Genomic DNA, 27,863 nt, shown 5'->3' with positions numbered 1-27,863 from the left:
TGGGCGTTAGTAACCGCGCAATGAGACCCAGATGCGGGATGAGGTTCTTACGTGTCATCGTGTCTCCGCACCCGGATGGCATTCGTTTCCCATCTGACGCAGCCCTGCCTCTGCACGCTCCTGCCTGGGCATCCGTCGGAACCTGCAGCACAAAGGCAGAAGAGACGAAGGACGGACAGATGGACACCACTGACGGGAACGTGCTGGTCAAAAAGCAGAGTAATCGTAATTGCCCTTCTGTCCTAAGACATCATTTAGTCTCTGCCTGGGAATGTTCTGATCCTCCTTCCTTAGGCTTGGAGTGCAACAGTCGCCTGACGAACTCATGAGGTGCGTGACACCATGGGCTCGCTCTGGGACAAAGCCGCCCATCGGGACAGGGTCCGTGCTGGGAGAAGACAGAGGCATGGTGAGGTGCCTACAAGAGGCTTCTCCTGTGCAAGCACAACATGTCTATGCCACTTTCTCTGGACTTTCTCCTTGCCCAGGGGGATCCGTTCCCCTCTTCTCCCTATCCTTCTCCACCAGGAATCCTGCAGTCCCTTCCTCTCCTGCTCTTGCCCTCCCCAGCCTCTGGAGAACTGCCGGTCCTCATGATGCCTGTTCCCACTCTCATTTCTCAGGTTATGTCCTTCTACTTCTCACTTGTTCTTTCAGCTTCTAGGATTTTAAAATCCTTCTCTCTTCATCATCTCTTCCCCCCACCCCTTCCTTTTCTTGTGCATTTTGTTTTCCAGGCCCATCTACCACATGTTCTCCTGCCATTTATGTGGGACTAGGACGAACATTGATCACAGCCATCTCAAACCCATTGCTCTCATTTCCCAAAAAGCCAATGAAAATGTCACCCATGAGATAATCATCATGTTGCTCACGTCCCTTAATTGCTCTCAAAGTACACATCGAGGCTGCAGAGCCTCTTTGAAAGGCAGGTTCTGGCCTTTGGCACATTATTGACAGGCTGTTGATAGGCCCCTTTGTTGAGGAGCAATTTTGTCCCTTTTGCTGTACAATTTTTTGATTTTTTTTAAAGACAGCCCTTTCAGAGAGAGTAGATTTTAAAAATAGAGCTGAGCTTTGAATGAACAGGCACCAGACTTATTCCTGAGAAGCAGTGGCATACGTGTGAGATGAGAGCTACCAGCATGTTTCATGCAAGGCTCCATACAAGAAATCAAAGCTATGATGACGGATAGATTTGCCCTAGTTGCTTTTTATTCCTTCCCCTCTTAGACCTGGTAATTAGATGTTTACTTGCAGTGTATTACTAAACCATCAGATGTCTTGTGCGTTCCAGTGCTTGGTCCCTGGTAAACCAGTAAGAGAAAGTTGACACTCAAGCTGTGCGGCAGCCCATTTGTATCTATTAGTGATAATTATTCTGTTTATTTAATACCTGCTGATTAAAATAGACTGAGACTTCCTCATCGCAGCAGCCCTTCTCCGTCTCAAAAGCTGTGCAGGTCTGGGGCAATTGCCGGTGTGGCTGCTGAAAGGGAATATTGAGAGAGCAGAACAAGGCACACTTGCTCTCCCGTTACTGTCATGGGCAGAGATCCTCCATTGGCAGCGCGAGTCTGTGACACGTAGCTGAGCAATTCTCACGTCAGCTACTGATCCCTGCAGTACACATGCGCTTTAAGGCCACCTCTTTTAATACAAATTGATTTTAACATGCCTTCCATGTAAGCTAGGGTCCCACTGTGGTAGACGCTGCATCTACATCCCAAGTTAACCCCACTAAAGCCTTCGGCATGGCTGCACGGCCAAGCTCCATTCTCCATCTAAGTAGACTTTCAACACAATCCTTAGCAAAATCTCCAGGCTGTATGCAACTAAAACCCAATCCTGACAGAAATGAAATTCTTTCCTCTCTGAAACAATGTCCCTTGGAATGATTTTGCTGTTAATGAACCCCAACCGAGCTGCTGTATTTTGGAGCCACTGGTGTGCATTTTAACAAGGAGCTCTCTACGTGCGGATGTGCATCAACAGAGCCAGCCCCCTAATGGAAGCCTGTGCAGCATTGTAAGTCCCGCATTAGGCTGTGCCTGCAGGAACCCTGGGACGTTCCAGGGAGACTGCCTGAAGGTAATCATCTCTCCCTGCCTCCTGGCTGTCCCTAACCAAGCGCTCCGCGTGCATCTATTCCAGGAAACAGCTCTGGAGATTATAAAGTTTAGCCCCTAATGCATTCGCTGGCAACAAGGTGGGGGGAAAGTGCCGTTTGATTATAGATGAAAAGGAAAAATGCAAGGGGCTTTGGTATTCAGAAAAATCTCCAGCATGCTGTGATTTGGTTGTTGAACCCCGTCAGGGACTGGAAGCCCTTGAACTTCATCGTTTTCTCTGAGTCAGTACAGCCAAATCATAAGCAACACTTGAAAAACATAGTCCACCTCGAATTTATCTTAGAATCCTGCATGATTAAAATGATGCATCCCAGTACTTCGCATCACAGAAACCTATTTCATATGTTACATTCACTTAAATACCTGCTTTTCATTTGTGCGTGTGTCAAACACGTCACAGGGAGTAGAACATAGGTGCATTATTTAGGTCAGTGTACGTTACGCAGAATGGAGTCCATTCCATCGAAATTCAGGAAAAGGGGTTCTTTCAAACCATTCCCTCGTTGGTAGGCCAGCAGGAGAATATAATGCCAGTCTTCTAGAAAAAATAAATCTGCTAATTTATTTTCAAAAGTTGTGAATTCATTAGTCGGCATCTATTGTTCTACCCACCTGTGTTGCACTTTGCCGGGTTATGTGAAAGCTGCACACACCTCTGTTGCCAAACACACCTTCAGCAGCGTGTGATGAGGGCTGTGCTGGAATAAAATGTTGGCTGAATTAGATGGAGCGGATTAGAAAGATGATTAAAGATAAGCTGGGAGAAAATAAGACGATAAACAGGTCTGGCAAGATAGATGGATAATCTTCCTCCCAGCCTAAACATGACAAGATAATAACCTTTTCCTTTTCTCCAGTTCCATTTGCTCTTGGATCTCTAGAGCTTTACGAATATCACTTAATTTGGCCTTCTGGTGCCCCTGTGAAATGGGTATTACAATGTCCATTTTTACAGAAAAAGGAGCTGAGGTATATGGCTTAGGAATAGGTTTACATTTAAGATCAGGATAGCAAAAAAGCCGCCAAACTGTGGCTTCTGGTTGGTTTGGTTCTTAGCTATCACTGTGCCTCGAGTGCTGCGATACCACTGAAGGCGAGCTGGTAAAATCAGAGCTACGGCCGTGTTTTCCCAACTCGCCTCTGCCGCGCTGGTGGCACAGCCAAACCAGAGGGGGATGGAGTCCTGTCCTCTCCTTCAGCGTGCCCCTGTTCCCGTCCCCAGTGGGGGACAGTGACCGTCGCAAGGGCCGGGCGATGCTCGGAGCCAGATGCGGCTGCCGTGAGGGCGCGGGTCTGCTCCTGCTCCCTTCTCCTGCCGGGATCCGGAGAGCAGAGGCTACACATGGCGACGGGATCAGGTAATTTCCCTTCTGTCCCCTCGGCTTTCACAATATCAATTATTTCTGAGCAAATCTAAACAACCTATAGGAGCAACTGATAAGCTCGTTAAACATTTAGGAGTATGACGGTGCTTTCTGAATCCAGAGGAGGCTTGTCCCAGCTGTCCTGTGCTCTCCTGGCTCAGGAGAAATTCCCATTGTTTCTGCTAGATTCGGTGCAGGGTCTGACTCCGCAGCCTGCAGAGCACTGCGACCTTTCTGGAGCCTCTGCCTTCCAGACGGTGACATCTGAACCAAGTGGGAGGTCCTAAGTAAGGTTTTCTATCGCTTTGTGTCATCGATTTCTCCAAGTACATTCATCTGGCAACACAGACCAACGGAATATTTGATTCGACAGAATTACAGACCACAACATTAATAATTTTGTGAGTTTAACTGAAAAGGTTTGCAATTGTTCTCCCTGTGAATTGTGCAATTTTCTCCTTCTTCTTAAGAGAAACTCTCCTTTCTACTTTAATAGCAGGGTCTATTGTCATCTTACGGCAGCAGGCACTGACTATTGCTTCTGATCTGGGGGCCTTGAATCCATGCAATTTTCATCTGGGCTGGAATCTTGTAGGTGGACTCTTCATCGTGGCTCTGGATTTTCAAAAGAAGTTAGCAGTTTTGGATACCTTATATTTGAGTTTGAGACGCTTGGAAAGGGGACTGATTACGAGAGAGGCAGGTGCTTAGCAGTCCCTGAAAATCAGGATTAACTGGAATGTGTCGTGCTGGGCACCTGAAAACTCTGAATGCTTTGGAAAATCACAGAGGGGTGTTCTGTTTCTGAACATGACTTGGGAAGACTGTACAGCCTTAAGTAACACAGGATGAAAAGAAGATCTTTGCATAACATTATGGAAACATCCTTTAATCCTCAATTCAGCTAAGTGCTTAACTTTAGGGATGTATTTGATTCCTGTGCGAGTTAAGGGCTGAAGTTTCTGCAAGGACATTTGTATTTTCCTGAAGTGGGGCATGACACCCTGTAAGTTACTGTAGGTTTGAAAATTTCTGAGTTGGTCTCCAAATTAAAACGAAAGGCAAAATTCTCCCCTCTATCCTGGAGTGTGATGCTGAGTAGACACACAAGGCTTTGCTGCCTTCCCGCATGTCCATGCATTCACATGCAGAGCCGCAGACTGTGCCGTGAAATGTCTGTTCTCTGCATTTCATAAAAACCCCAAGCCTGAGCCACAGACTGTGTGAAGTGCCGAACAAACACAGCACAAAATGTCCATGCCCCAAAGAGATTACGGTCTCACGCTGCTCACCGTGCTCACCCTGGTGATGCGGCTGTAGGGCCTGAATTAATGCAAGATTCCGCACGGCTGAAAACATGCACTTGAGCAAAGGAGCGACCACGCAAACAAAACCCACCCAGCTCCTCCCCGCATCCATCCGCAACCCATCTGAGAAACCCCTTGCTAGAGCCTCCGCTCACAGCTCAGAGGCTGCTGGAGGCAAAATCTTGGTATTGACCCTCAGCCGCACTACTACACACACAACTGCCGTCTGTTTATAAACAAGGCAAAACTAAAAACTCCATACTCATTATACAGCAGGAAGGGGGCCATATCTCACAATCGAAACTCACTGGAGCCACCTGGTCTCTGTAAATAAGGGCTACCGGAGTCAGGGCGTGAGCGCGTAACGACTGTAGGATGTGAATAGCCCTATTCACGCAAGGAGGTGACAGGTCCTGAGCTAGTAGCCTGCTTAAGGCTCTGCTGAGTCAAAAAAAATGCGGCAGTAAGGGGTTTTTTTTTCTCCTGTTGCAGGGTCAAACCTATAACCACAGGACTGAGCTTCTTTTAAGGCAGGGATGGGTGCGTTCGGTGCATACGGGAGTCAGGGTAATGCACACTCCTGATTTGTCGGCCGTCAACTATGGCCAGGATTTTCAAAGCCGCTTGGAGGGCAATTCCTTTTAATCTCAGCAAGCGCCGAGGACTCCAGATATCCTGGGCAGCCTTAGGATACTCAAACACAAACACCAATATTGAATATTGTGTTAACTGTTCCTTAGCTATTTTTTTTCTTTTCCCATATCGTCTCTAGGCTTAAATTTAGGTAATTTTATTAAATTAAAATCACAGCATCTATTTCACTAAGCACAAGGTTTACAAATATATTTCAGCATCTCAAGACAGATCATTTTAATAGAATTTATCAATGAATTTGGAACTCTGCTCCTACTTATGTTCAGGTCAGGTGTATGCCGACTTCTTTTACAAATGCCACCAGGACACTGTTTGTTCTAAACTCATTCCGTTTTAAGGAGGTGTTAAACAATGACGCACTTTGAGGCGCACAACATCAGAACGGGGAAGGCTTGCCTATACAGAATGGCTACGTCAATTTTATCACCTGCTTTTCACCTCTTTTGTGCTTTGGGTCCTGCTCAGGACCTTAGGGCAGTTCCACGGGAGGTTTATTTCATTTTCTTTCCTAGTAATGGATTGCTCTGGAGGGGCCTGAATTTAGCACCCTAATGGAGACAACTCCCATTGATTTCAGCGAGCGGAAAAACCAAATTCTTTGCTCAGAGCTGTACCTTAGGATCTCATTCTGGCCCCGATTCAGTCGCGTACCTAAATCCTGCTGAAGTGTTTGCTGAGCTGGGGCTGGGTGCGGGTGTTTAAAGTGAAGTGTAGGCTCAAATGCTTGGCCGAGCCAGACGGCCGTCTCCCGCTGCCCAGAGGAGAGAGCGGGGTTAGGTAGGACCACGCTCCTGTCGCAGTGCAGCAGTGGACCACGGCGCACACGGGGACGCACACGCATTTTGTGCGCATGAATGCAGGTGTTGGGGAGAGACCGAGTGTAAAATTGCATGCGGTGCAGGTGTCTGGAGCAGGCGGAGCGCCTAGGTCTGCATGCCAGGTTCAGGTGTCTGGGGCGGAACAAATCTCTGCCAAAGAGAGAAGAACCTCGACGTGTTTATCCAAGCTCAAAAGCTGTTGCAGATCTGGCATCTGAAATCTACTGTCTTTTTCCTGCTGAGATTCCCAAGCACCTCCCAGTCTCCCAGCTACTCACAGCCTGAAACCCTACCAGATGCCATGATTGCAGTGGAAAAGCAGCTCATTACTGGAGTGGCAGGCGACGCACAGACAAATATTTGTGCAAGGCATACAGAGCCCGGGGACTGGAACACATTGTCTCCCCGATGGGAGGAGGAAAGGGGAAGGAGGATCTTGCCTTTTGCAGAATGAAATAACAAAAATCTATACCGTGTTTATTTCTAGCAAAACTTAAAATGTTTCCATCTAGCAGGCAACGTGGTAACCGCCTGCCAGATTGATTTCCAGTTTACGCATTTTGCTAAATACTTTAAGGGTCAGGAATTAAATTGAATTAAGTTCAGATCTTACCCTGAATCCCCTGTTTTGCAGAGACCTCTGTGCTAGGATTTCTCAGAAAAGAGACAGGATTCTACCCTTCTATGTGTTTGTTTTGAGACCTACAGAAAATTGCTAGTAAAAAAAAAGGCGACAAATATGCTCTAAACAAATTGAAATGTGACTTTGATTAAGCGATACACTCTGCACAATACGAAATTCAGTTAGCTTTGAGGATATGATATCATCTTTCCTAATATTTTTTTATATTAAATATGAAATCTGATTGGGAAATTTCCCAGAATGAGGAGATAAATCCCTAAAAGCAGGAATTTGGTGCAATATATTTTTCTGGCTTCTCCTCAAGTTCTTTTGCATGCCGGTGTTGGGGAAGGAGATAAAGAACATCACTTCTTGCCCTTATTTTACAGCTGAACTTCAAAGGCAAAAGACCTTATATTGATGTTGTAAGAGATGAGGCATTACAAAAACTGAACCTCAGCAATACGTTGCATTGAAGAAAGATCACAAACTGAGTCGCTGTGCGGACACAGAACTGATGGAAGATGCAAAAAGATTTACAGATAGATAACAGAAAGATATCGCTTCATTCAAATTCCGTAGGCAAGCATTTCCACCTTTACTGTGTTCAATGTATATAATGTGTATCTCTGAAGGCTGTAGGTATATTCAAGGCCTTAAAGGAAATATCAACTTTCTTTTCAAGTGTTTTTCTTTTTTTCACAAATATTTAATTCAGAAACAGCAAATGGGTATTTTCTTAAAATGGAGAACAGCTTGTTTCCTTTTCCTCTTGGAGAGCAACATTACTTAGGAAAAATACAGGTGTAGAGGCAGGAGACGGGGACAGCCTGAGTCTTGGGTTATATTGCCCTGTTGAGACTCTGTTTAGCAAAGTATTTAAACATATGTTTAACAGAGCTGGGTGAGTATTTTCAATGAATAGGGATTCATTTAGTGAATAGGCTCAGCCTCCAAAAATGGAGATAAAACAAATGCAGCAAATCACTTCATCTGACAATAGCGATACGAAATGCTTTACTTCCAAAGTGCTCAAACACTTTACTTTTAACATTTTATCTTTTTTTTTATTCTAAATTATATCCATGGTTTAATAACCTAAACAGGAAAAATGTTTTATTTCAGCTTTGTGCAAATGTCAGAGTCAAGCCAGAGTTAAAGACTTTGTTGTTTTAATTTTGTCAAAATTAAAAAGCAAAAACTTTGTTTAATTTTATCCCGCACAATTTTTGGGGGGGCTAAGTGTTTTGTGAAAAAATCAACTATGATATAGCCATTGAGCACTTAAATATAACACAATCTGACAATGGACCCTAAATGTACCACTAAAGCAAGACAAATTTTGAGTATTCAGACAGAATAAACTACTGAGGAAAAATATTTTCAAATAACTGTTCATTGAAGAATTTACTCCCAACAGCATCTTGGTGAAATATCCTATTTCTTCTATAAACTAGAGAATGTTAAAAGCAACTTTATACATGAACTACCAGTCAGCCACATTTTCAAAACAATGATTTTGAGCTCTTCTGCAGAAAGCTCTGATACTGGAGTAGGTGGACAGTGTAGATTTTGTTCAAATTCAGATAGTCATTCTTGGCTTCCTGAATTATGTTGGTCCCTGCCCTACCCAAGCCTGCAGCCGTGCGCATACCTTACCTGGGGCTATCAGGGCTGTTTGGGAAAATGCAGCTAAATCTATTCCCATCTCCCTTCCCACCACATCCAGCCCTCAGCTCTCCGCCAGATCCCAACTTTGCCAACTGCAGCCCCCCCAGTGCCCCTTCTAGGTGTGGCGGAGCAGTCACCTCGCGTTTGTGTGGTCCTGCCCGGCCACCAGCTGGACCATGAGACGGCACAGGCATTTCTGCCCCAGCACTGGGCATCGTGCGGGTGGCCATGGCTGTGCCCGCTCTCCCGTCCAGTTCACCTTGCTTGTCCCCACCAGAGACAACTTGTATTGTCCCCTCAGAGACTGGACTCACCCTGGCCCATCTGTCCCTGGGGAGCAGTGCAGCGTCGCTCTGTGGGCTCTGGGAGGGGGACCTGGCGGCGCTCCCCGCAGGCAGAGTGCTGCCCTGACATGCCGGGCCAGGTGCCCAGTGCCCAGTGCCAATGCCTGGTGCCGGTGCCCAGTACCGGTGCCCAGTGCTCGGTGCCCAGTGCCCGGTGCCCAGTGCTCGGTGCCAGTGCTCTGTGCCCGGTGCCCAGTAGCAGTACCCAGTGCCCGGTGCCGGTACCTAGTGCCGGGTGCCGGTGCTCTGTCCCCGGTGCCGGTGCCCGGTACCCGTGCCCGGTGCTGGTACCCGGTGCCCAGTGCCGGTGCCTGGTGCCGGTATCCAGTGCCCAGTGCCCGATGCCGGTGCTCTGTGCCCAGTGCCGGTGCCCGGTGCCCGTACCCAGAGCCGGTGCCCGGTGCCCGCCGCAGCCCGGGGCGGGCGGCGCGACTGGGGCCCTGTCCGTGGTGCTGATCCGCGGGACTCAGGCCGGGCAGCCCAGCCCCGCGCCCGCCGCTCTCCCTCCCCTCCGCCCCGGCCGCCCCCCAGGCAAGGGCCGGGGGAGCCCGGACCGTTCCCTTGGGCATCCCCAAGACCCTGGCCCGGGTCCCTCTGCTCAACCCGCCGCTGGAGGAGCCGTCCGGCTCCCTGGCACAGGTGGTACCGGCTCCACAGGTGGCCAGGCTACCCCTCGCCTTGCCCCGGTCGCCCGCAGCTCAGCCCAGCCCTCTCCGCCCTCGGCCGAGCCTGTGTCTGCACCCTCGCCGGAGCTCACCTGTCCCTGGGTCACCTTTGCGAGCAGAGGGGCTGGGAAAGCTGCCCTGCCTCTGCCTCGGGGCTTTTATGAGCCACCGGGAGGGCGGCAGGAGGAGCACCCAGGCGGGGACTCTTCGCTTTGGCCAACGGGAGGCTGCTTTTCCGTGCAAATGCAGAGATTGCACAGATTACATCATGGAGAGCTGCCTGCGCTTCAGTGTAAGAGTCTCCTCCTCGCGTAAAGGCGGGTCGGAGGAGCGATGGCAGATTGCAACAGGTCTGTTCATGGGGGAGCGATGTCTCGACCCCTTGGAAAGAGGGCAGCGGCGGGGAAGTGTGTGAAGGAGTTGTCCCCAGGAGGGACACATGCTTTGCGTGTGCAGAGGTGCGACAGCCTGTCAGGAGAGCCAACGAGATTCTTCCTGTGCCTCAGTCTCAGCAAGGACCTGCATGTTTTGCTTTGCGGATGCAAGTTGCTCAGTACCTCCCAGGACCAAACCCTAAGTAGTCTGTTCCTGCCATTTTACCATAGTGTCCCTCAGCCTGTGTCACTCGTACCCTCTGGTTTTGCAGCCCAGTGGACAAGACAACTTTCACCCTAAATTCTCAGCCTTTAACATCCTGTTTTCAGAGCTTACACAAAAACCCAGCCCTCCATTTCTTCCCAGAAATACTGAGCTGAATTGCAGTCAGACCTCAGGATCTAGAATCCATTTGATCCTCTTGTGTTCCTAGAGCAAGGAGGTCAGACAGTTATTCCCTGGAGTGTGCCAAAGAACAAATCACTCGCCAGTGAACACAAATTTATTTCCTAACCCTTACAGCCAAGAACACGCATATGTTTCTGACTTTGACTAGGGGGATGTCAGCTGGGATGGATTTGTGTTGGGCCTCTTAGATTGCAAATACACAGGTTGCAGACATCAATTCTTCAAGACTGACCTAGATTGTCCTAGATAGTCAGTATGTTGAGGTAAAGCTTTGTCTTCTGGTATATCCTGTGCACAGGATATATTATCACATGATACCAAAGGGAAAATAATAATTGATTGTAAAATCAATTATATAGAAATCAAAATGGTCCAAAGTTAAAGGTCTGGTCTAGGTAATACTTGAGATCCACATTCACATCTGATTTGGGGAAATTGCTGCCTGCTACAAACAGATCTCCTGCAGGTAAATACTGGGCTCTTAAGATCTGGATCTAAAAGCAGATGACATGGAGAGAGCCCACTTTCAAGTGGCATTGGATGCTATTCAAATTACAGCATGATTACAATAAAGCCAGGTGCTCTCTTTCCAACTCTTTTTTTTTTTTCATTCTGGTCTTTAGTGCCATTGTGGATGACGGGCCAAATCCTTTGGCTGGCTTACACCGGCCCAGAGCCTGAACAACCACTGCGACATTTTTGTTGTTGCCTAAGAAAAAGACGGTTTTGAGCAGAATGTACCTGTGTTCGACATGAATCAGTGAATACCCTGGGAGGCTCAAATGCCGATCTCTTGAAGGAGGAGATGGAGACTGAGCAGTACCCAATGACCTTGCAATGCATTAGTCACAGCACGAAGAATGTAGACTGGTGTACGGGTAAAAGAAGATGTTACAGCCTTGCTAGTGCCTGGCCATGAACATGTGTCTGTCAGAGATTTTCATTCTGGAGCCAAATCCAGAAGCCTTTGCTCTGGCTTTATCCAGGCAAAGCAGGAATTTGGGGAAAATGTGAAAAGGATGGGAGCTGAAACTGTAAATGGCATCTTATGGAAAATACTGAGGGGTGCCTAAGTCCCTCCAGAACATACATCAAAAGGATAGTGAGACTTGGGTACCTAATTCCCTCAGAAGATCCTACCAGAAAGGAACCGCAGAGTAAGGGACTGAGACCAGTGCTTGCGGCTGTTATTACCCCAGCTGGAGCTCTTCAGCCTTAATTTTCCCTTTACCTCATTTGCTCACCAGGACTCTCCCAATTTACTCTCAGTTCAGTCTTAATGTGGTAACTGCTGCTATCCCCTGGCCCAGAGCTGCAGCTACAAACTCATCGTCCATTTTCCTCCAGCTTTTGCCTTTGAGTCCTCTGCTGTTGAGTCAAATGGAGAAACGCCCCACTGGGCTTAAAGAAATGGGCCACCAGGAATGATGAATAAACCTTCCAGCTGCATATCTGCGAAGAATAGACATTTTGCAGTTGTGGTGAGTCCACAAGCGACAACAAGTGTACAGGCACTGTTTTCCTGAGAGCCGTAGCCTCTTCTTTTAGAGGTATCAGGCAGGAATTTGTACTCAAGTCCTCTCTGTGCCACCTAACCAGTAATTTTGGCCAGCAATTTCAGTTGAGACTTCAGAAACTTGATTCTCAAAGGGATCCAAGTTGTGAACATAAAGGTGTACCTGAGTCAAACACAAACTGTCTCAAGCCTGAGCTAGTCATTCAAAAGATGCCTTCGAAATGTAGGGCTTATTGTGAGAAGACACCTGGAAACTCACTGTGCCTATGGCAGATTCATTCTCTCTGGCTTTTCCCCCCTGGGAGACCCCTCTGCCTCACTCATTTGCATTCTAGATTCGTTTCACTGGAAGAGGGGACTGGATAGATTTTTCTCGTGGAGAAAGTCTGGGATGAACTTAGAAGCCACAACAGGAAAGGTCACTGTTTTATTTAATTATTTCAAGTTGTTTTCCACCCCCTACTCAGAGCAGGCCTTGCGGCTTGGTAATTAGCAACGAAGCGAAGAGGGAGTGAGCTGGACTTTGGCCCCAACTGACCTGATTCATACAACATGTCTGATTAATGCACCTGGTCACATGGCAGCTGCCAGCGACTTGTTGCTGGGCATCCAGAGGTTTCCAAGGGAACCGCTCCTTCTCCTGCCGATGCTCCTCAACGAGTGCGGGAGAGCCGCAGTTCGGAGGGCCTGACGCCCAGCCGGGCAGAAGATGGGAGCAAAGGTGTGCGGAGAAACACCCAAAATAGAAAGCACTGAATTTAGTGATGCTCAGCAGCACAGTGGCTGGGACAAAGCCGCTCTGAGCATAGCCCTGCGGTGTGTGCTCGAATCCCTGAGCCGCGGGACTGCCTCTGCTCAGCCCTCCCCGCCGTCCTCTCCCGCACACCCTCCCCTGTGCGCACAGCCGGAGCTGCTGCACACCTATCCCACCCACGCACGCATCGCTCATGCACAATCCTACATACGCCCCATCAAACCAAAGACACATCACAAACAAAACAACAGCTACGTGCTAGCAGAGACACGCTCCCAGCCCCCGTGTGTTTTTCTCTTTTCACAGAGCTCTAGCGCACATCTGAGACCCCTTTCCTGAGGTGTGTTTAAAAACTCTCTTTCGTACTACAGAGACCTTTATGGACAGAGATCCCATCCCCTAGAAAGCTTTCCACCACTGCACGCACAGATCCAGCCTACCTCTGTGGACTGCCACAGAGCTCCCGCACAGAGTGATCTCCTCTCCCTCCCCAAATCCCTCTCCCTGCACATGCAGACCGAGTGCTGCCTACACACAGGTGTGGCGGCTCCCACACACACACCGTCTCTTCACACCTCCCCTCTAGACACACGTCCTTACACACTCCGCACTACTTCCAGGCATCTCCCTCTGCGCACGCTCTTCTGCAGACTTACACACACACCCTTGTTTGTAGACGTTCCTGCTTGTTTGCGCACAGACAGAGACACCCTTGGGCACGTGCACATGCACTCACACTTTTATTCCATACTCTCCGCAAGCCGCACGCTCACCCCAAGCACGCAGCTAGTGATGCACACCTTGGGATCGCTCCCTATAAATGTAAATTCGGCATCCACCAGCACACCCCGACACCTCTGGCAGGGACTTCTGCTGGCGTGCACACCCCCATCCCTTCTCCCCTTCCTTGTAGCTGCAGGGGTTGCATCTGCATTGTCTCTAGCACAAGCCTCGCATGTGCTATACACATGTACACAGGCCAGCAGTTCTTGGCAGCAAAATAAAGTCCCTGAACTAGCAAATGCAGTTGACTTGGCAAGTAACACTGTTCTGTAATACCAGTCTTCCAAATATGCTAGGCAGTCTTACAACAGCCTGTCTTCCCCCTTTTCCCTTTCACTACGATGGAGGAAGATGGGGAGGGTGTGTGTCTGCACTGTGTGCTGGCAGTAACTTCCCAAGCCTGTTAATGCTGCTCCGGTTTTGTTAGTCATGGGGTAAGCGTTAGCTGCAACGAGGCTCCAGAGGTTGTTAGCATTGTGCGAGGAGACCTTCCATTCAAATCTCACATACACCTGATCCTTGGCAGCAGAAAGTCAGCTTCGTTCAACTGATTTTTGTAGAGCAACACTGACTTATCCCCGCTGACACAATGGTTTGCTTTGCTGAAGGACGTGAACACTCAGGGAAACATGTCTCAAAGATGCTTGGTTTCCTCACACCCCTTACCTTCCAAAATCTCCCTCCTTTTTCCCAGGAAGGTAACACATCCTGGATCACTCTCTAGATTAAACTGCTTTCAGGACATTCTTATCCACGATCTTTATCTAATCTTCCAGACTAGAGCATGTGCCTGCAAGACTGGAAGATGTGAACGGCTTCATGTAGCAAACTGGATTTCCAGGATGGGAAGAGGAAGATTCAAAGGGTCTGGTTCCTCTGCCTCTTACCGCAGCTTTACACCACATCAGAACATTTGATACAGGAGGTGTCTCAGACTGAGAAGAAATGTTATTTGGACTAAGCTCAAAGGCTTAAGCAAGAGGAGGCATGTTCAAAACTGCATACGAGGCAGTGTAAGTTAATGATGTAACCAGGAAGATACAACTCTGTGGCGCGCAGAAAAGGCTATGAATGAACAACTGCTTGTTAGAGTTAAGGTCTCTGTACAAGCGTCCATAAGGAATGAGACATATTTGTGTCAGGGTGAGCTACCATGTTCAAATTATGTGTGTGAGCATGCACGCCTGCGAAAGTACAAAGGTATGTTTATGTGTAATGAACACACTTTTAATGAGGTGTCTGCAAAAGGCACAACCAAGCAGCGGCAGAATATGTTCATGCCTCAGGGGAGAGCGTGGAAGTCTATCTCCCTGCCTTGATCTCTGTGTTGTATTAAACCCCATGTGCATGTACTTGAACTTGTGACATTGAGACCATCACAAATATAATGAGGAGAAAGAGGTCATTCAGACAAACTTGCCTGTCCTTCGTTGAGTTTGTGCTCATGTCTCGAGCAATAGACTCTCAGCTGCTGAAGCGGTTAAAAGGAGAATATTGTAAAAACAAAGCCCACGCTAACTGAGTAAACAAGAAGCTTGAGAACTGGATCTGTCAGGGGGTAGAGCAGCTTGTAAGCAGAGGTTAAAGGAAAAAATAAAATAAATAAAAAACAAGCTGAAGAGCAAACAAGAGCATTGAAGGCAATATTTTCATAAGCATTAAAAGTAGAACCTATGTTCCATTTTCAGAAGAGGTTTTAACACTTAGATGTCAAAATCACATGACCTTTCAATAAAATCTGGGATTCTATGTCCTTTAGATATTTCAGATGCTGTTTCTCACAATACGAGAAGTTGGTGCCCCAGTGAAATTACCAGGCAAGTTTAAAACAAACAAAAAAAAAGTGCTTTTTCACACAGCACATAATTAAATTTTGGAGCTCACTTGCCACAGGATATTGTGTAGACTGAAAGTATAAATAGGTTTAAAAGGTTTTAGACAAGTTTATGGAGCTTTGGTCTATCAGTGGTGATTAAACCTAATAGTCTGGATGCAAGGTCCAGGCAGTCCTCGCAGATTGCTGGAAGATACAAAACTACAGGTAGGAGAGGCCTCAGTCTTTATATACCCTTGTACACTGTCCTGAGCATCTTCCTCTACTTACTACTAGGCGCCTCTGCTCTGGATCATCCAGACCATGTTTATATTCCTGAACACGCCATGAATCACAGATTTAGGCTTTCAGAGGGATCTTAATAATCAGTCATTTAGGAACCCTGATCCTTAGTGAATCTCATCTCATTTATTCTGCTAAAAATTAGATGCTGTTGCCACTAGACACCAACAGAATTATACCTTCGTGGAACTCACCTCATATGGTGAATTCCAAACAGTGAATTTAGGGTCATTTGACACTGAATTTGAACCCAGTGTCCCTTCTGCAGAGAAATTCCAGAAGAAGGTGGTGAAAACAAGGCTTTAGTTGGCACAAGAGTAGACGTTTCTGAGTAGTAAGACAGTCCGATTCAGATCCCACCACGCTGGTTAGAAGGAAATTCAGAAAACGTGGTCATTGTGCTTCGAAGAGGTTTTTCGGGCAATGCTGCTCCACATGCCTATCTCAGAAGAAAAGTAAACTGTGTATGAGGAAAGGTATAGAGGCAAATTCTGCTCTCACATGCAGTGGTGTCAGTGTGGAGTAACTCCAACCAGCTGACAGATGCTCAACTGGTGCAGAATTAGGCTGGCAATTAGTGAGCACAGAGGTGATCAGAGACGCTAAATCCTGAGAAACTCCACTGAATTACCAAAAATTGATACTAATTCTGTACTGACTGGGACTACCAGAGGCAAATGGCAATGCTTGGTCATTGAATATCTAAAGCAGAGAATAGTGAGCACTATATGTTTTGTAGTACTTCACTTCTGGCAGTGGACAATGATACTTCTGAAGAAAGATGCGTCCCAGCGTACAAGACCAAATGTCCGGTAATTGCTCCGTGTGTGTGTGCGTGCGAGTTCCTCTTATTGGGGTTCCTGGAGACCACATCAGTCCAAACCACAACATGCCTGTTTTGCTTTTATCCGTGTCCCTTCTTCATTTCTCTTTCCTTTCTAATCTCATCGATATGTCTTCTCTTCTGCCCTTTCCCTCAGTATAGACCCTCCCTGCACCCCACTCCAACTCAAACACCCAAGCCATTTTTTGGTTGAAAATGATGAAAAATAAACTCCTTGTGAGGAGCTGCAGTGTGTGCTCTGTCAGAGCGCGGTCTTATTCATTAAGGTAATGATCTCGTATGCATTTGGGCATGTTATCAGTAACACTCCAAAGGGAAATGGACTACTTAAACCTATTATATCACTGCTTTATTCACCATGTGCTGCCATTTACCTCCTACATGACGCTGGGCTTTAATAGCACCAGTTCTGAGAAACCCTGCACATTAGCCACAAGCAGCTCATTAATCCACTGTTTTCATTCTTACAAAAAAACGGGTTCCAACCACATGAGAGCTCAGATGCTGAACGCTCAGCCAAAAACAAAACAGCTTTGTTGTGCCAGCAGCTCTGAGGTAGCCCCAAACAGAGCAGCACTTTCTGCTGATGGGGCACAGGGGGTCCTTGGGCTTGGGGGACAAGGGGAATGGGACAAAGCTGTCAGCGAGCAGCTGCTGCAGGGAGACTTGGAGAATCCGAGTCCTGGAGGCTCTAAGCCAAGCCTGTGTAGCCTTCACTAGAATCAGACCCCGGCTGTTGATGCAGCTCCGTCCCCGGATATCAATTGTCCCAGACAGAAGAAAGAAAATGGAAGGCATCTCTTGAACTCCAGCATGGGCAGTCTGTGAGCAGACCAGGGATTGGCAGAATTAATTCCAAGCAGGTATAACGAGATCTTCCTGGAGAGCCCTTGAAGAAAATGAAAGGCCCCGTGTCCCAGCCCTGAGCCACAAATCTGCAAGCCTTTTTGCTTCTTCGCAAACACACAGCGGTCATGGCATAAAAAAGCAGTCACATCTGCTTCATCAAAGAGAACACTGCTAAGGGCCCAGGCTTCCTCTCCCTAGTCCCCTGCTTGCACCATGCTGAGGAGGCAAGCTGCTCCATCTCCTGGCTGACTGGGCTCCCTGTCCCAGCCCCTCTTTATCTCAGGGCAGAGCTTGCTGGAGAATGGGGCAGGTGTCTCCAAACGTGATTATTTCTGCTAAAATCTCCAAGGCTAACAAAAAAACCCTTCTAACCAGAAGATGCGCAGCTCATGGACAGAAGCTCGTATAAGAACAACTGCTCATCCATGTGGGAATAATAGAACATCTGTGTCCACAAACTAGGCACGGCCCAGAAAAAAGAGGCAATACGTTTTCCTAAATGGGACTTCAGGAATCTGGCATCTGTTCTTCTGGGACCTCTTGGTCACTTTTTTCTCCCTTATGAAAATAGCTGCTGCTCCCTGGCTGCAGATCCCTGCTTTCCTACAGAGCAAAGAGTATTATAAAGGCAAGAGGATCTGGCTAGGGTCACTGGTGGAAACAGGAACAGAATCCAGGAGCTACTGCAGTATTTAACAACCCCGCTGTGAGCCCTGCCTCCTATTGCAGTCATCCTAGTTCAACTACTAGCTCAGCCACAGCTCTGCTGTGTCATGGCCATCATCAAACCTCCATCTCTCCTTTCCAATCTTATGGAAAGTTGTTGCAGTGAGAACTAGAGATGCAAATGTTGGTCTTCAGGACCTACGGCATCTTGTTAACACCTGTGCTCCCCTCCCAGCCAAAGAGATCCCTTTCGCAGCTGGAAAGAATGCTAGAGATGCTGTTACACACAGAGGAAGGGGAGCTGGATGTACGATGCAGCTCTGGAGATACTGTGGAGCAGAATTAACCACAAGAGACAGTCATCAAACAATGGATCTTCCCTGATTCAGGATCCCTGATTCAGCTGCTGCTTCTGTTCAGTAATCAAACCCCCAACCACTACCTGCCTACCAGATGTGCACAGCCCTGTCCTACTCCCAAAGCCCTCCCAAAGTCACCGGTGTGCACATGTTGCTTTATTTGAGATGGCTTAGTGAAAAATCTAAGCAGGGAAACAGGGCTTAGCGGCGTGCAGTTGAGTTAATTTCTTCTCTTGGGTGAGGACATGAATGAAATGGGACGCGAGGGGCAGAGGGCTGCTACTGGTGGAAGAATTCCAGCCTGGCTGGGCTATGAGCTCTGCTCAGGAGAGCCCACAGCCAGACAGTTCAAACTGCCCAGGGAGACCAAGGCTGATAAAATCCCTACTGCCAAAAGGAAATGGGATGACAGGCCTGATCCTGTGCCCTGCCTGCTTCAATATGTCTATACAGAATGGCTCACATTGAGTGCAAAGCTGAGAGGCACTTACAGAGGCATTTAGTCTAACACAAAACATTCTCTTGGGGCATAAGGGGGATGAAGCAAGGCTGGGCAGACTCCTCTCCATTGAGCTCAGCTTCGTCCAAATCAATACGTTATTATGGTAGCAACTACAGCCCTTAATATTCTACCTCTGAACAGTATCATGTTTGTGTTGAACAAGGAAGACTTAGGCTAGACATCAGGGAAAATTCTTTGCAGTGATAGGGACAATTAAGTCCTGGAACAGAGCACTGGGAAAGGGATACAATTTCTAATGCACAAGGGTTTTAAAAAGAAATATAATCAAAATTCTTCCAGAAGGAATGTGTGGCAGGGAGGGAGCCTTAAGGCAGCAGGATGGACTTCTGCTCAAACCTATTTCTGGTTTCGTGAAACAGAGCAGGTTTTACAGAGCTGCATGATCTCCTGTCAGCTCTTTGAACAATACGGGTGACAGGCCCTAGGATTGGGCGGTCTCTGCCCCTCTTCCGTACCTCTCTTCTCCAGCCCTTAGCTGAAGCTTATCTGCTAACTGACATGTACAACAAAGCTGCAAATCCCCTCTCCCCCACCTCTTGCATGTCTCTGCCTCTTACTGCCCCACCTGAGGCCTGTTTTCTCTTTTGATGCTTCTAATGAAACTAAGTGGCTGCAACCCGAAAGTTTCCACTTTCGGCCTCTGGGCTGATTACTGCGGAGCTGACGCAGGCAGCATCCTGCGCCGGAGTCTCTATGGATGGGAACCCTCAGGGGAGGGGATAAAGTAATGCTCCGTGCCCTCTGCTCACCAAGCACCATTAAAGTACTGACTGCCTAACCCGCAACCTAAGAGAGCAGGACCTCACCAGCCTGACTTCTGGGGCCAAGGTCTCTGGAAAACATGCGCTAGTGCACGGATGCATGATATCCTCTGCAGTCCTTGATACTGGGCTTCAGTATCAGAACCTAGAAAAGAATAAGTAAAGTTCTTTTATCAGCCGTGCTGCAGCAATCTTGGCTGGTGCTGCTAAAGAGGAGCTGGTCTCACTCGCTATTTTTGTGTGTACTTAATGCTGTCTGGAGACACTTCTCCACATCTCTGGTGGATGGGGACTGTTTATGCCCTGAGCGGGGATGGAAGGAGAGCTGTAAGGTACCGGTCCACCTCTCAAACCCCTTCTGCTGAACCAGCTTCATCTTTGAAAGCTGGTGAGGGAAGAGAGTCCAGCACAGGGGCAAATTCAGTCCCTAGCTCTCTTGCTGACAAGGATTTCTACTAGACATTTACGAGCATTAAGGCTAAACTTTTCCAGAGCAGCTGCTAGCATTCTGCCTGGACAGAAACACTGAGGTTGAGTAAGTTTAGCTCACTAAGATTTCCAGATGATCAAGACACTCTGAAAATCGCACTTATTTGGGTCTTAGAAGACAAGCTGCTGCCTTGTTATTCCCCCTCCCTCAGTTCAGGAACTGTGAATGCATCGCTTGGAACTTGGCTCCCGGTAAGGTCAGTGTCGAAGACCTCCACCAAGCACACCGTGTGTTTCTCAGCAGTCCAGGCACTACCCAGTTCATCACAGGCAAGGCTCACATGCCTATCGCTCCTGGCACCTCTCCTGCAGGCTGCCCCTGGTGAAACTTTGCTCAGGATTTCTCCTTTAGCCCCCGTGCTTTCTTCTTGCATGTGAATTAAGGACTTCCCAAACAAGATCCTGACCCCTTGCAACTACAGTCCTGTGCTCAGGCTGGTCTCTGCCTTAGATGAGGGTTGGTTGATGCCACATTGCCTGGGCCTCTCAAAGATGGCTCTTGGGTTACGCTCTTGCACCTTTGAGTCCTGGCCACTCCTGGAAATCCAGGCCTGTAACAGCAGGGCTCGGTTACTCCACTTATCACCTGGCTGACATGAGGGGAAAGTAAACAAGATTCTGCTCAGCACTGCAGAGACCAACTGCTCCAGTGTTGCCCGGCAGATGGGCCCCAAGAGGGAGACCATCTGTTCCTGAGCGAGGCCCTAAATCTTCTCCCTGTGAGATCCCAGGCTGAAGATACCCTGCTGAGTTCAATGGGCGCAGAGGCACAGGGGAGCAGCCATGACCTTGTTTGCTACTTCAGTCCTTGGGGACTGGGCATCTTGCAGAGCTGAGCCAGGGTCAGACCTTGATTCTGTGGGCTGTTGGATTCCTGCAGCATTCCTGCTCCCTACATTAATTAATTTATTTTTTTCTCTCTCCACATCTCCACCCTCTTTTCATCTCTGCAGTCCTTCCCACATGTATGCAAAGCTTTGGTACAGAATGTGTTCCCTATTGCAGAATGGGGCAGAGGCTACGGAGTTCCCCTGCAGCCCTCACTGCTGCCGTTAGCTCTGCCCTCGACCCACCCTGCTCCCCTTGTCCAAAAAAGCACAACCGCCTCATACAATGGCCATTTCCCTGATACCTGGCTGCTGACAGCTCATCTGGCTTCTCCAGCACATTCTGGTGACGCTGGAGGGGGTTAAAAAGAGGCACACTGGGGAGGTTTCAGAAATGCTGTTAGAGCTCAGGGAAGGGGCTGGCACCTCAGAGGGAGAGGGAGAAGAGGATGACATCCAGGGAAGGCTAGAGAAGGAAAGAGCAATCTGCTGATAGCATGTCTGAGAAGCTGGGAACATATTGCATTAAACCGATAATAACACCTTGAACAGCAGGGGGGTAGTTTCCATCTGGCCTCGTGCTGAGCTTGGTCTCTCTCATTTCTTCCCCCCTGCAGCCAGGGAATCTGAGGCGTAGGGTTGGCCATGGGTCACCCAGCAAGGCTGTGGCAGAGCAGGGATGAAAGAGAAGAGCCTTACAGTGAGAGCAGGGTGCTGAGAAGCAGCAGCAGCAGCAGCAGCAGTGCAGCCTCTTGACTCTCCTTTTGCCCCAACTAGATCCTCCTTAGGCTTGGGAGGTGGCAAGGCACTAGAGCTCTTCGCTTAATTAGTAGCAACAGCTGAAGCACTTGAGAAACAAAAGCTCCTCTCTCTCTGCCCCACTTTTACTTGGGAGCCAGGGGTGGGGAGCAAATTGCTTGGAAGCCAGAAAGCGCCCTGGATCTTGTCACCATGGCTGCACAGACACAGCCTCCTGTTATCTCCAGAGGAACAAAACCCTCCTCCCACCCTCTCCTGTCTCAGCTGGAGCTGATAAAAGAAGAAGACATAAACAAAACAAATAATAAAAATAATAATAAAAAAATACTCCAACCCAAACCAGCAAACAAATATCCAGGGAATAAACCAGCCTGCTGCAAAATATATTTGTTTCTGCAGCGGATTTTCGGTCGCTGGAGAGCTGAAGGACTCAAATGAGCATTTCAGGTTATAGAGTCCATCTCAGCAATACTGGGATTTACAAAATCGCAACTCAGGACCATCCCCAATCATGCCATTTGCTTGATAATAATGATCTCTAGCTATATATACACCTAATTGTATAGTTCTGATTTATTTATATATATGGATGTGTGTACTATTAACATGATTATATATAATTTTTATGTCTTCTTGTTTAGAACGCACAGGGACCGCATCTGTAAGTTTTCTGTTAGGGCTGGAGTCTTGCCTCTTCTGTCTCCCTATTGCGCCATGTGCAGGGAGAGGCACCAGAGGCGTGAGTGAGCGGAGTAACGCAGCAGAACAAATCAGGTAACGCCGATTTCTGTGCTACGACAGGTAAACTGCTTTTGACATCTGTGTACCTCCAGTCTTGACTGCAGTGTGGACGGGGGCCTTAGACAGTAAAACAAGATGAAAAACAAAGAGGTGGGACTTTGTTGTTGTGTTGTTTTAGTTGTGTTCTCACAACTAAAAGGCTAAAAATATGCCAAACAGCATAGCAGTAAAGCAGTGAAAACTAGCAACCATGTATTTGTATTTTGAGAGAAATTAGGGCTCTTATGGTTGCTCCAGACGGGCTTCCTACATAAACTGGTTAGATAATTTCACTTGGTGCTTCATGCATCAAAGCTCTGACCATCTGGCTGAATGCGAACATACCTTTTAGCAACATGTCTCATTTTGGCGTAATGCCTTCAGGGCCACCTCCCTATAACAGGCACTATTTCAGTGCTTAATTACACTTACTGTTAAAAAAGGACAACTTATTTTTAGTGTGTATCTTTCCAATATCAGCTTCTGGCCACTGAATATTCTACTGTCTGTGTATGCATGTAGGAACGTGTAAGTTTAAATCAACTCGTGAACTGCGTAGGCCGTTAGGGGTCAGAAGGTGTGCCACAGAATGACTCTTAAATTGTCCTGAGTTTTAAAAAAGTCATTCATATGTGAACAAACAAATGAAGGAGAATAATTCAAAGTTTAACCTAGTTTTTTCCTTTGGGCACTGGCTGGCACACTCAGTTCTTTGGCTCACCCACTTTTTTACTATTGGTAGTTGAAATTATAATGGTCGTAATCCTAGCAAGACAATTATGACTTTGTAATACAACAAACATTTTGCTTAAATGATAAGTACTGTCTTTGCTTACAACTTTTTGTTGGAACTGCCAAAGAATATCAGGTTGTCCTTTGATTCAAAAAGGCTAAGAATGCCATATTAAATGGCTGATTATGTCTTTCAACTTTTCCACACCCACATTTTCTCCCATCGGTAGTTCTTTAGACAACTGTAGCAAAGCGTTACCTGTAGAAGTCCAACCTGTGTCACAAAAGACCATTCAGACAGAGACATTTCTGCCTGGGAGACTTACAGGGGTGAACTCTTGTTTTTAAACTTACCCGACCTTCCTTTGCATACGGACTTACCTGAATAAACTCATTTAGACCGTGACAACAGCTTGCTCAGCCCAGCCTGAAAAGATCAGGCTCTTATTGATAGCTCTGAGCACACTGTTATTGCTAAAGAAAGCGTGCCACCCTCGTGTTCTCCCATTGCCAGATAAACATGAACATCTGCATAACCACTGTAATAACAGCAATACTAATATTAATGATACTGGGGTGAGAACTGGGAGTAGTCTCCAGTGCTTATATTCTCCCAGGCAACTGTCTCCAGGACCTCTCTCTGAAGGCAGCCAGACACGCAGATGTCTTTGAGAAGCTGCGTTAGGAAATCATTTTGAAGGACTTGCTGATTTTGACCCAAATCGAACAATCGATAAAGAACTGAGTGTGGGATTTCATAGCACATCAGGTGTTCATGCTAAGCCTGGACTTTTGATGAATTTTTGGGGGGAAAGAACTTGCAAACCCTGGTCAACGCTGGGGATTGCAACCCAAGTCTCTGGGGCTTCATAGTACCCTGACTTGCTGCGTGCTCCAGAAAAACTACCGTCCCTTTGCAATTTATTTTTATTTTTTGCCAAGAGGAAGAACAGCATCTCTGGGCCTGAGGTACAAGAAGTAAGTCCCATAGTACAAAGCCCCCAGAGGGTCTCTGCCCCCTTTCCCCCCATATGATGGACAGGGCTTGCACCAGTGCTCAGGGAGGATGTTACAGGTCAACATCATTGACACCCCTTTGCCTCATAACCAGTCGTGATTAAAGACCAGTTTCCAAGGGTGCACGTCTGTGTTCTCACACCCCTTGGTGTGGCAGAACTAGCTGACAATTTTGTTTCTGCAGGGACAGTATTTGACCCCTCTGTCCCCTGCTCACCATGTGCCCCCTTTTATGTATTAGCATCACATGCTGGTTGGAGTGTCTGCCCCTCTGCTATCACTCACGTACATATAACACGCCCCATCTCCCAGCACCCACCGACTCCTAGCATCTGTGCCACTTGCTTGGCCTCTTTTCCTTTATGCTGCTCCCCTCCACAGTCGTGTGACTGCTATTGTGTGGTCCCTGCCACACAAAAGCTAGCCTGACCTAATTTAAATCAGTGCTATTGAAGCTGTTCTTGTTTTATCTCCCAGCACAAGGGCTGTGCTCCCCATTTCAGAGGTAGCAGAAATGAATGGCTAATTGGGGGGGTATTGTGCAAGGCGGCGTTGTCTCCCAGCCCTGATTGTCAGCTCTCCTCCTCGACAGTGCTCCGAGCTTCCCTCTCTTGTAAGAGCCATGCAGGCTGTTTAGGGAGCGGAGGGAGGAAAAGGGGAGAATGGGACTCCACAGCCATTGCAGCATGTCAGGCAAACAAAGCAGAGCATGGCTGCCTTCAGCGCACTGGTGAAAAGGCTGGCTGGGGGAGGGGTCCCTTGTTCAGAAAGGGCAGATGCTGGTGATAATAGTAGAGAATATCCATCCTTCACCTCCAAATAAGCCCCCTGCTTTCTTTTTCCTGGGTATTTACGTGACAGTCCTTCCTAGAGCTCTGGAGACTGTCCTTGGGAAGGGGGGGTGAGACAGAGGGGGGTCTCACACACAAGCAGCGCCGCAGGGCTGGTAACTCTTGGGAGCAGAGGAAGTGGGAAAGGTCAGGGGCTGGAGGGGAGACAGAAATGCTGCCAGTCTCTTTGTCCTGCAGGGCAAAGTTTGAGCAGTCACTGACAATGAATCTTTGTAAGAAAAGCGAGAACATCCCTGGGAGCTATTCCAGGGAGTGGCAAGCAGCACGAAGCGGGAGCTTTGTCTGGGCCCTCAAAGACAGTTGCCCATGCAAGGAAGATCTAGAGCGTACAACCATATACGCAGTATGTCTCAAGGCTACCAGGCTCCAGTGCTGCCTTAACGAAGGACCAGTGCAATATTTGGGAGTTAACACTGACAGCACAATGTCTTTTCTCTAATTTCTGCATCTGCCTCCCACAGGTACCTTCCAAGAGCTTCCTTCCTGGGGCTGTCTGGCCTGCAGCTCTGCTTTCTGCACCAATCATCAGACTGCATGAGGTCTGTGGAAGAAAACAAAACACCCATTTGAATCTTTCCATTGATGGTCTTGGGTCACTTACAGATCCAATTCCTCCTCCTCCAGGGAGAGGACTTTGCCCCCAGCTATTGATTAGGTTTGCCCCCAGCACACTCAGCTGATGCGCAGTCCAAAGGTTGCTACCAGAGTCCTCCCCTCTGGCTCTGCCAGCTGCAGGCAAAAAGAGTGCAACACTGGGATATTGTACAGCAACTTGAAGCAAACAAGTCCCAGGGCTTCAGGTTTGTCATGGACTTCAACATAAATCTTCTAATCCTTATTGCAAGTCAGATCAGAATAAAGGACAAAGTCATGCATGCAAAGATATGTGACAACCTCCTCTCTATCCCTTTTGGCCCCAAATCGAGATATGAGCTACAAAATTGTAAAATTAAAAGTAGGTTTTATTAAAAGTAAGTTTTATTAAAATAAATTTTATCAAAAGTGAGGTTCTTTCCCCTTTCATCCGGGTTTATGATTCATTTCTTCCTTCTAAGCTTTTCTCTGCAGCCAGCAGAGCATAAACACACTTCAACAAACAAAACAAAACAGGAAAAATAATTCTCACATTACCGCCTGATTCCAACGGCTGAAGTTTTACCAAAAAAAGAACGATTGCTATGGGTGTATGAGTCGTTAACACTGCATTATGATAAAAGAAGAGGCAATAGCGTATTCCTACAACCATCTGGGATTGTCAACAGGATCTTCACCCAAAACCTCCATGATGAGAAACTCACTACAGCGTGCTGCTGGCATCACGTCACCCTGCTCTGTCCCATCCTCTTGCACAGCTTCCACCGCCGTGGAGAGACACGGGTGATGACAACAGAGTCCGGCCCACCGTGTTTTGGAGAAGTTTCGTTTGCAGGGAGGGAAAACTTCTCCCCAGCAGAGGGGGACCACCAAGGGCCCTTTTACTCAGAAAACGGCCATTCCTCTTCCAGCTCCTTGTCCCCTGGGCTGGATCTGCAGGGAGCTCTGCTCCCTGTTGCCACTATTCTACCGACATCTGGTGGCAGCTGCCTTAGGAAGAACAGATGACGCTTCAAAAGTGGCCCAACTCCTGGCCACGTCCTGCCCTCCTGAACCTGCGCCCGGCCCCCAGGCTTGGCTTTGGGCAGGGCTGGTGGGCCCGGGGGCTGTGCCCAGGCCCGGAGAGGGAGGCCGCGGCTGGAGGGGGAGGCCAGTCGCGGGCCTTCCGGTAGCCCCCGCGGCTCGGACCAGGATGCAAGGCCAGGCCAGGCCGGTTTGGGGTTAGCCTCCTCCTGCTCCCCCTCAGCGGGCCCCCTTTTGGGGCCGTCTCCTTTCTGAGGGGAAGGACCACCGAAATGCAGCCGAGCCTGGCCCAGGGACGGGCCTCTGGAAGCACTAATTACTCATTAACGCTAATGACCTGGAATCCCGCGCGGCGTTTCTCAGCGTTTGGGGTAGGTTTTGTTCGAGGTTGCCGTGAAGCGAGGAAGAGACTCACCGAGAGATGGAGCCATCCCCTCAGCCGCCGCAGCAACATGGGGCGCTGCTCGAAAAGCCAAAGCAGGGAGGGTTTCCGTAGTGTAGCGGTTATCACGTTCGCCTCACACGCGAAAGGTCCCCGGTTCGATCCCGGGCGGAAACACCCAGATTTTTTTTTTTTTTTCCCGGTGTCTACTTTTTCCCCTTCGGTTTATATTTATTTCTCCGCCGCTTCCCCGTCGACTGCTTGTGAGAGAAGTAACGGCACCACGGCCGCAGCGCCCGCATCCCGCTGCGTCTAGGCCGGCGACCGCCGGGGTTGGGGGGGCAGCACGCAGCCGGGCAGGGCGCTCCGCTTACAGCCCCTTTCAGAATCAGCTTTGGAATCGGGGTGGGGGGAAAATTGAAAGGAAGAAAAGAGAACGTTGCGTTGGCCGGGAATCGAACCCGGGTCAACTGCTTGGAAGGCAGCTATGCTAACCACTATACCACCAACGCCCGGCGATACAACCTTTCCCCGCCTGCCTCAGCAGGTTCAAGTGCCTGGACCCAACCATTTTCCCGTAGCGGGGGGGCCGCAGTGAGTGCCGAGAACAGCACCACAATTGCCCCACGGCGACAATAAGTGCTGAATTAGGGGCCCGCTTGGGAGGCTGGGTGGAGAAGGATATTCTGTTTGTGCCTTTTTTTGCCCTCTGTCAGCCCCAATTCTCTCGCCACCCCGCTCACTAGGGAGAATGGTTCCGTCCTCCCGTCGAAAGCCCCCCCCCACGCAGTGGTTCCTCCCAGTCTCCCCCCACGAGTTGGTACTTCCCCCCATCGCCTGCGCGCTCCCGCCCTCCCGCCCCGCGCGCTCCCGCCACT

The 27,863-nt window shown here is 48.4% G+C and overlaps 1 long non-coding RNA gene and 2 other non-coding genes across 9 annotated transcripts in view; 1 reads left to right on the top strand and 2 right to left on the bottom strand.

The window, feature by feature from the left end:
* The window catches only part of LOC128900575 (uncharacterized), a 34,158-nt gene extending 6,426 nt beyond the window's left edge, over positions 1–27,732 (bottom strand). For 2 of the 7 annotated variants that reach the window (XR_008463325.1, XR_008463320.1), the window contains exons 1-3: positions 27,019–27,732; positions 25,452–25,527; positions 52–2,830 (exon numbers count right to left, since the gene is read on the bottom strand). This is a non-coding gene — a long non-coding RNA (uncharacterized LOC128900575). Of the gene's footprint in view, positions 1–51; positions 2,831–15,636; positions 19,677–25,451; positions 25,528–27,018 lie in introns of those variants that run through there. The other 5 variants (XR_008463322.1, XR_008463321.1, XR_008463324.1 and 2 more) reach the window with 5 other exon arrangements.
* On the top strand, positions 27,090–27,162 carry TRNAV-CAC (transfer RNA valine (anticodon CAC)). The gene has a single exon. It is a non-coding gene; the product is annotated as a tRNA-Val (tRNA).
* TRNAG-UCC (transfer RNA glycine (anticodon UCC)) lies at positions 27,426–27,497 on the bottom strand. The gene has a single exon. It is a non-coding gene; the product is annotated as a tRNA-Gly (tRNA).
* Positions 27,733–27,863: the final 131 nt, after the last annotated feature.

This window comes from Rissa tridactyla, chromosome 22, assembly GCF_028500815.1.
Source record: "Rissa tridactyla isolate bRisTri1 chromosome 22, bRisTri1.patW.cur.20221130, whole genome shotgun sequence".
NCBI lineage: Eukaryota > Metazoa > Chordata > Aves > Charadriiformes > Laridae > Rissa > Rissa tridactyla.
This window is presented reverse-complemented; position numbering and strand designations above follow the sequence as displayed.